This window comes from Psammomys obesus, unplaced genomic scaffold, assembly GCF_907164565.1.
Source record: "Psammomys obesus unplaced genomic scaffold, mPsaObe1.curated_primary_1811, whole genome shotgun sequence".
NCBI classification, from domain to species: Eukaryota; Metazoa; Chordata; class Mammalia; order Rodentia; family Muridae; genus Psammomys; species Psammomys obesus.
The window spans coordinates 18,733,914-18,743,179 of NW_026585895.1; the positions used below are offsets into that span (position 1 = coordinate 18,733,914).

The 9,266-nt window shown below is 40.8% G+C and overlaps 2 pseudogenes; one reads left to right on the plus strand and one right to left on the minus strand.

The window, feature by feature from the left end:
* Positions 1-2,691: 2,691 nt before the first annotated feature.
* On the minus strand, positions 2,692-2,800 carry LOC129671791 (small nucleolar RNA SNORA17; annotated as a pseudogene).
* A 728-nt stretch (positions 2,801-3,528) lies between these two features.
* On the plus strand, positions 3,529-3,608 carry LOC129671845 (U4 spliceosomal RNA; annotated as a pseudogene).
* Positions 3,609-9,266: the final 5,658 nt, after the last annotated feature.

The window sequence follows — 9,266 nt, forward strand, 5'->3', positions numbered from 1 at the left end:
TCAGAGCTTGTTGTGAAATAAAAATTTCATTGCAGAAGAAATGACTAAGAGCAAATTCCTTCTTCTAAGCAGGGAACATCAAAAAGAGCAAATGTGAAAACCATGTAATTGTTTGTCCTTCTGACTGGATCAATGTGGAGTTAAATACCTAATAGCCACTGGCTAACCACATTAAAAGGGAAACAGAAACCTAATTTGTTTTCATTGCCTACAGAAACATGCTACGTGAGAGGGGAGGCATAAAGGCATTGACTTTATCAGATACCTCTTATGTTACTCCAAAAGCTATCCAAAAATAAAATACATACACTCTTTAGTATAACACCCTTTGTGCCCCCAAATTCACAGAACTTCATACTTACACTTTATACATCTATTTTCTTAGGTTTTGTTTCGTTTTCCTTTTAGTATTCCACATATCCAATCCTTAGGTTCATAACATCTCTGAAAATTTACATCTTGTTTCAATAGGCTTTTATATAGTTCATGATAATAAAAGTTAGCATTTTCTTCCTTTGTAGTAGGGACGTTTAAAGCCAGGCCAGCATCAAGCATGAAGAGATTTTTTTCCCCACTCTGTACTTCCCACCACATCTGGACAGGCCTCTGGAAGAGAGGTCATGGGAACGTGGCTGAAGTCTGGAATGTGCCTTCTCTAGCCTGTAGGGAATTGCAAATCCTTTTAATGGAGTCAAGTGCTGCTTATGAAACAAGATGGGGATTAAAGAAGGTAGCAGTGTTTATTACAAACCTTAGTGGAGTCCTGCCCTGGTCATATGATTTTTTTGTTGTTGTTGTTATTACTCAGGTCAGGCTTAGCACCTGGCTACCTGTGTAGCAAGTGCCACTGTGATGTTGTCTTAGAAACATCTTGGAGTTTTTGGCTAGCAGGATATGGTTTGTAGCAACTGTGAGACAAGAACCCAGATAAGGGGAAAAAATAAGATAAAATGGAAAATCAATGCCAAAAAAAAAAAAAAAAAAAAAAAAAAAAAAAATTCATGGAAAAAAAAAAAAAAGAATGATTTCCCCACCCCTAGGTTTCACTCTTTTTTCTTGTTCCTTCATTTACATTTATTTGTGTGTGTGGGGTGTGAGGTCAGAGGACAACTTGCTGGAAACTGTTCTCTCCTTCCACCATGTGGGGAGCAAACTTAGGTCATTAGGCTTAGCAGTAAGTGCCTTTACCCTCTGAATCATCATTGGCCCTTTTCCTGTATGGCTCTCAGTGCGGAGGAATTAGTCCCAAATAACTATGAAGCCACTTAGTATAGCATGTTAATTTTACCTCACCAAATCAGTGTTTCACATTTTCAAAGGTTCTATTTTTGCAAATTTGGAACCCACACTACTGCTTTCCTCTAGACACATGCCCATTGGACCACATTAGTTAGTAAAAGCATATGGCAAAAAGCAATATTGCAAAGTGAAAATAATAGCAATAATTAAAACTGACTAGGACCCACATTTATATGGCTCTCGCTGCCTCATCCTGTTCATTGCTTTGCTTGCTGCAACAATGCATAGATTTGCCTTGTCCTCAGGAATGGCCAACAATATTTCCCACTCTTGCTCTTAGTCACTACATGCCCATCCTAATCCTAGTATAGAACTGGGGAGTTACAAGATGCAGAGGAAATTTCAAGCTGTCCAGAATATTTATTGACTGCTCATGATATAGCCCTGATACCTCCCACTACTAGTAAAGAGGTTCTCCTCTTCCACTCTTCCCCCCTAATCAGAGAGCAGCCTCGGAAGCTTCATTAACCCACTGTTCCAGCCAGCCATCTCTTGCATGATGCTGAGCTCAAGCAGTGATCACCCCTTGACTACTTCATGGATCCCTCTCCTTTTCTTCTAGCCTAGCTCTCCAATATACCAAAAAGTAGGAGGGGAAGGAGGTAGATTGAAGCTGGCAGCTGCCACTGAAATCCCAAAGGAGCAGGAGATCAAGAAACTGGTAATTGCCTTGCTTTAGAAAAATCCTGAGGCTTTTGGTAGTTCTGTGATATCTGCTTCTTAAAGGACCTTATCTGCTTTAGACTCCACCACATCCAGCAATCCATGGAAAGGAGCTGCCCTCCACAGCACTGAGAGTTCCTCCTGCAACTGCCCAGCTCACCAGGCCTTGAATCAACAGCTACCCATTGACTTAGGATAGCCCAGAGCTATGAATCAAGGTGGATAAGAGGAAAAGCAAGACTTGGCTATTGGGACTGCACAGGTGTGAATCCCAACAAGTGGCTGGTTTCCTTCCTTTCCTGTGTCTTTTGGGATTCCCAACAGCATTTTCAGAAGTGGGCCCTGGTGGCAGTACAAGCCAGGACTCTACCACAGTCCTAGATGGCATCACCAGCTACTCACATCAGGTAGTTCCTTGCTACCCTTGACTCTACAGTTCTGCCTCTCTTCATTGTGCCCACATCATTCTGGTTCTCTTTCATTGCCATTTATCCACCACCCACCTGCTCCTCTTAGTAGTGTCTAGGGTTGACTCAGGAGTGGCCTCAGGAGTGCTATGTCCTGCTTGTGCACTGTGGTGCCTAGCAGGGGTCATCTTGAAGATGGTCTGCCCCTCTCCCGCACCCAAGACCTGTAGAGCGCAAGAAAGGTGGTCCTCGCAGGCTAACTCCCTGGCTGGGCCCCTGGTGCTGGACTGGTTGTAGTTGCAGGCTCACCTTTTTTTCAGGGAATGTTTCGCTACTAATCATAGGTTGTTCATAGGTTAGAGCATAGACATAGCCTCTCCTCTGTACCACCTACTGATGCAAGTGTACCACAGCTTGCTTCTAGGGGCAGAGTGAAAAGCAGAACTTGTTTCCCTACCTGCCTGCCTGCCCTCCTCCTTCCTGCTGAGAGCATCCATTGCAGGGTATTTGATCCCATTGTGATCCCCCAAATAGTGAACTGTAAACCCCTGTTTAACCTTTAATCCACTAATTTTCTGTTTATTGTAAATAGGTAATTAATGGGGTACTTCATCCAGCCCTAGGACACATCTTTAATACAGGAGCTCTCCATACATGGGATGTAATAAAGTTAACCCTAGGTTAAGAGGTGGAGCTAGAAACCAGTCTACAGAGATTAAAGAGTAGGAGGGACTTTGAGTTGAGGGGTATTTAAGACAACATGGAGAAGAAGAGGAGGCTATTAGCTCAAGCTCTGGCTTTAGCTTAGGCTTCAGTTCCTCAGCTCCTTGGCTTTGGGGGCTTTGAGCTAGCAAGCCTTTGACCTGTGGGTTTTTTTGTTTGTTTGTTTTGTTTTGTTTTTTGTTGTTATGTTGGTTTTTGTTTTGTTTTTTATGGGGAGTTGTTTGTTTGTTTGTTTTTTGGCCTTTTGCTCCTGGGCTGTCAGCTAAGCTAGGGTGCCTTTTTTTTTTTTCCATCCAGACCTAAACTGAAAAGGGAGGTTAGCTGGTTACTTTCTCTGCCTCTCTGAGTTAGCAGGTTTTCACCCCAGCATCTGGCTCCTGAGTCAGATTAGAAATTAGAATGGTTGGGATTTTCTTTCATTAAAACAACAGGCATTGGCTTTGTGCAGTGGCAGTATCGTAGTCAATGAGGTTTATCCGAGGCATGATTATTGCTGATTGAAAACAACAGGCATCTGTGCTGCTGCGACTTTCCTTCACTGTCATCAGAACCCAGTTTCTTCAGCCATCCAGCATGGGCTGAAGACAACCAGCTCCTCAGAAATCCCTTGGACTTTCTGCACCGTGTCGGGATTACTAAGGATCCCAGCATGGTAGACTGAGCAGCTCTTGCATATGCAACTCTACAACACGGAGACAGCCATTGCTGTATCACCCAGCCCATATCATCTAAGATATTCATATCCCTCTCTTGGTTATGTTCCTCTACCTAACTCCCAGTGATTCAACTGTTAGCTAACAATCATTTTTAAAACATTAATTTTAAACTCATTCAGGAAATCTTACGGTGTTTCCTTGTCAACACTTTTGATTTTTCTAAACCTGTGACTACAGTGGGCTGATCAAGAGGAACTACTACATTTTTCTACCTCTTTACCCAGAAAACAAGTGGATAAGCCCATGGACTTGTAGACAGATGGTTTATAACTTCAGTTCTAAGTCTTTTGGCATCATTAGTTCTTTTAAAGTACGTTTCTACTAAGCAGAATTCTAAGATAGATGTAATGCGAAACACAGAAGGTTGAAGACTATTAACTTCAGCCTTCAATGCTTGAAAAGTTTATATGTACAGCTACATGGATTAAAATTAAAATATGTATTCAGAGGTACCTGTAAACCCATGCCCCATCATAACTCACTCCATTCTCTTGCATTGTGAGTAACGAAGACATTTTACCATATCCTGTAGAGAACTAGTGAAGTTCAAAGTCCTAGTGAATGTGTATTTCTTGATAGCAGCATGGGCACATCAAAGAGCAAAACCTCAGGCCCATGACAATGATAAAGCCTTCTTCAGGTGAGGCTCAGAGGGATGGCAAGGACTTCCTTGGTCCAACTGTGACTGTTGATAGTATACACAGGAAATGTCCACCATAAGTTTTCTCCTTTTGTCTGTTTACATCCTGAAGACTGCTCTCCTACAGACTGCTCCTACCAAGGTGAGTTAAACATGCCTTTGTGTTCAGCTGTATATAATAAATCTACTTTCATGTTCAACTGTATATAATAAATTCACTGTGTTTCTGGCATGCTCTCCATCAGAGAGCACAGTCTACCCAATCCCTACTTTTCTGTGTCCATGTGTTCAAATAGCTCATGTCCTCATTTCCTGGACACCCCAGTTAGGTCCATCTCCAGAGACATGGAGATGCAGCAATATCTTCCATCTCAGTAACAATGATATTCTATTATATTTGAGGGTCAAGAGAAAAAAACATTAACCAATTAAATGGAAACATTTTAAATTTTATAATGATTTTGTTGCCCACTCCCTTTTTAAGTGTTTTGAGACAAAGACTCTCTCCATAGCTATGGTGATTTGAATAAGAATCCCCCTCCCATAGTATCATATATTTGAATGCTTAGTCACCAGGAAGTAGAACTGTTTGAGATGATTAAAAGGATTAGGAAATGTGGCCTTGTTGGAAGAAGTGTGTCAGTAGGGATGGGCTTTGAGACTTCAAAGTCCAAGCCATGCCCTGTCTCCCTGTGTATCCTCTGTTCTCTCTCTCTCTCTCTCTCTCTCTCTCTCTCTCTCTCTGCCTGAAGATCAGGAATGTAAAGCTTTCAGATACTTCTCTGTTGTCATGTGTGCCACCATGCACCCCACTGTGATACTGGATTAGCATCTGAACTATGAGCAGGCCCTCAATTAAATGCTCTTGTTATTGTTGTTCTTACTGTTGTTGCTTTGATAAGAGTTGCCTTGGTCATGGTGTCTTCTCACAGCAAAAGAACAGTGACTAAGATAGTAGCATAGGCTCGCCTCAAATTCAGCAATCATCCTACCCCAGTCTCCCAAGTGCATGGCCCTGGGTTTTTTGTTTCTAAAACTTATCTTTTGCCAGATATGGTGGCACATACCTTTTATCACAGTACCTATGAGGTGGGGGTAAGCAAATCTCCTAAATTCTAGATGGCTCTGGTATACACAGGGAGTTCCAAGCCAGTGAAGGCTATATAGTAAGTCCCTGTTCATCCCCACCCCAACAGAGAGAGAGAGAGAGAGAAAACATAAACAGAAATAACAGTTATCTTTTACTACTTTGGCTGTGTCAATAAACAGAAATAAAATGGGTATTTCTCAGCCCCTCAGAGAACCTAGAGGCATATGAGTGTCTCAATTCTGCGACTTAGATATTCTCCTGGTGCTCGTTATTGCTGTCTACACTAAAATTACTGCCACTTATTGCCCAAGGTTTTCTCTTAGATAATTCCTCTAAGAACATTCCTTCTATTTGATATATTTTTTAAAAGTCAGCGTTTAAATTTTATTGTTTCTAAAAGGAAATGCACAAATCCAACTAAGTCTGAGCAAGAAAGTTTACTACAAATAAAATTGCATTACTTTTAGGTGGAGCATAATGGCACATGCCCTTTTTAAAAATAATTTTTATTTTTTGAGATTATACTATAATTATGTCATTTCTCCCTTTCCTTTCCTCTCATGTACCCTCTTGTTCTCTTTCAAATTCATGGTCTCTATTCTTTAATTGTTACTACTCATATAAATATATATGTCATGTATCCATAACATATATCTCACAACTTGCTCAGCCTGTGTAACACTATGAATATGTATATTTTCAGAGATAACTATTTGGTATTGAATAACCGATTGTTGTGCTCTTTCTTGGAAAAGGCAATTTCTCCGACTCTCAGTATTCCTTACTTTCTTACAGTTATATATGTAGTATTGAGGCCTCATGGTCTTTTTCCAGTTCACATTGACATGTCTATTTTTGTCCACGTTTGGTTCATTTTAAGCAATCATGTTGATGAGACTTTATGAGCATTCCTTTCCTGATTTCAAGGAGACAAAATCTCATTGCAAGTTCTGTGTTCCTCTGGCTTTTAGAGTCTTTCTGGTAGCTCTTCTACAATGCAATCCAAGCCTTGTATGCTCAGAATTTGTCTTGTAGATGTATCAGTTGGGACCAGGCTCCACAGCTCTGCATTTTAATCAGTTGTAGCTTTTCTGTAACGATCTCCATCTGTTGCAGGGAGAAGCCTCCTTGATTACTGGTGAAAACTGCACTTTTCTGTGGGTATAATGATAACTATTTAGACTATAGTCAGGGATTGTGCTGGTTTAGTAAAGTAGCAGTTGAAGGTTCTCTTCCAAGATCCATGACCACACTAGCCCTAGGCTGGCTAGTTTTCCAGAACCAGGCGTGGTCTCCTCTTGTTGAAAGAAGCTAATTCTAGTCACATGCCACTACTGCACTTTTCTGGTGGCCTGGCCTTGCCTGTCCTTGTGGGCTCATAGGTATCCGAGCTGCATAGGACTCTTGGTTGCTTCCTTGTTTTGGAAGCTTAAATGGCACCTTCTGGTTCCCTGAAAGCTAGTCCTCAGTGAGGAGGTTATTAGTTCAGATAGAACTTGGGTCTTCTGTGTCTGAAGTGCATGGCATCTTCAGCACTACGGACTTACCTTCTACCTCTAAGAGGCAACATGGCAACAGCAATTGTCTATAATGTTTTGGGCAGTTTTAGATAGATAGTTAATAGTATGCTTCCTTACTACTTTTCCAGATACCCTTACGGTTAATTGTTCCTCCTTTATCCTCTGTATTAATCACGCTCTCCCCTCGATAATTAGAACCCTCCTGTTTTACCCATTTCCTTCAGATTTTTAGCACACTGCTATTCCTTCTCTTGGCTCTTTTCAACCTGTTGCCCTGCATTGAACATCGATCCCTTTTATGTTTCTGTTTCTTCAGTTAGTCTATGTTGTACATTTATATCTAAAGATTTGGAGCTAGGAAATTCAGATGAAAGTAACATTAATTATTCTGGATCTGGTTTACTCACTGGTAACATCATCTTTTCTAGTTATATCCATTTACTTAATATTTCATGATTTTGCTTTTCTTTATAGCTGAAAAGTGTTTACATTTGGTACATTTTTAATGAGAAAAAACAATGATACGAATCACCACTGCATGGATTGATGAAAACAATTATAATCTACATTATAAATGTGATTCTTGCCTCAATAGAATTACTATTCCCACAGACATGAACACACATACCTTTGGCATGAAGTAAAAAAAAAAAAAGAATTAATATAGTTCAGGAGTAAACAAAATTACTCAAATTCAGAATAAAAGATTGTTTTGAATTTTGTTCCTGTGATAAAACGCAGGCCAAAAGTAACTTGAAGTTTAAAGGACTCAGTTCATCTTATACCTCCAGATAACAATCCATGGCTGAAAAAAATCCAAGCAGGAACTCCAGTCAGGAACTTGGGGGCAAGAACTAAAGCAGAAGCCATGATGGAGCTGTGCTTACCGGCTTGCTCCTCGTGGCTTGCTCAGCTGCCTTCCCGATGAAAGCCAGTACCACCTGTCCAAGGGTGGCAACATCCAAAGTGGTCTGGGTGCTCCCACATCAATCATTAATCAAGGAACTGATCCACAGGCATGCCCATGGGCCAACCTGATGGAGGCAATTCCCCAGTTGAGCAATTCCTCCCAGGTCTGTCAAGTTGTGGAGTTAACTAAAACTAACCAGTACAGGGATGTAAACAGGATTTGGAGATACGGAGATAGCTTGCCCCATATTTCTACCCTAGGGAATACTTGGGATTATACTCACAAGGTTCATTGGCCTCTTTACTCACATCCTATTTTTAGCCCCACTTGCCACTCTTTATGACAAATGTGTTCTGGCAATCGTCCTGTATGAGAACACAACGCTCTACAGGGAAGATGGAGCCACAGGTGCCCCTGACCTTCTATTGCCAGGGTGCTGTGCTGTTCTCTACTTCCCTTTTAATACTTCAGGTCACATCATCACGACCACTCTCTTGTAAATCCTAGTATCTTTACTGGCCCACCCTAGAAGTAATAATACCCTTTCTTCTAGCCTCATACTACTAACATAAGACTAAAATGTGGCGAATTAAATTTATTAAATCAGAAGGAAAAATGAGGTTATAAGGTAAGTATGTGAGCTCTTAATTATTCCAGTTTAACATCTATAGAGCTATTTAACTAAGAGACGTTCAAGGGCACCCAGCATCTAGCTTCGTCTCTTCAATCCTGTCACTTTGTGAATATGTTGAAAAAAGTATCAATGAAGAATAAAAGTTAAAAATTGATTACTTTTATTATTTAAAAATAATAATATTTTCCATTGTATCAAAGAACATCAAAGAACAGGTGGCCACCTCAACTTCTATAGCCTAAGAAATGTTTCATCACTTTTTGAAGAAGAAAAAAATTACAAACTACAGCAAGAAGGATTAAATTATTCCAGATCCACAGTAGAAATACTCTCCATAAAGCTTTCAAACAGTAAGCTTCATTTCTACAACAACACACAACACAGCAATGGACACTGAGAACCCACTTGTCAAATCAGAGTGAAGTTTCTCCAATGCAGACCTCATATCTACTATTGAGTAGGATTTCTCAGCACATCCCAACTGGCAAGACCTGGCCAGTCACACCAACCACATACCCACGTTTCTTATAAAATGCAAAGTGACCTGCCGAGGCGGAATCCATGTAGACCCTGCAGAGAGAACTCTCCTGCTTTGCAGGCCAGGAATTTTACCAGTTTGCTGGAAAGGCAAAGCTACACATCCCAGAACTCCATGGTGTATAGT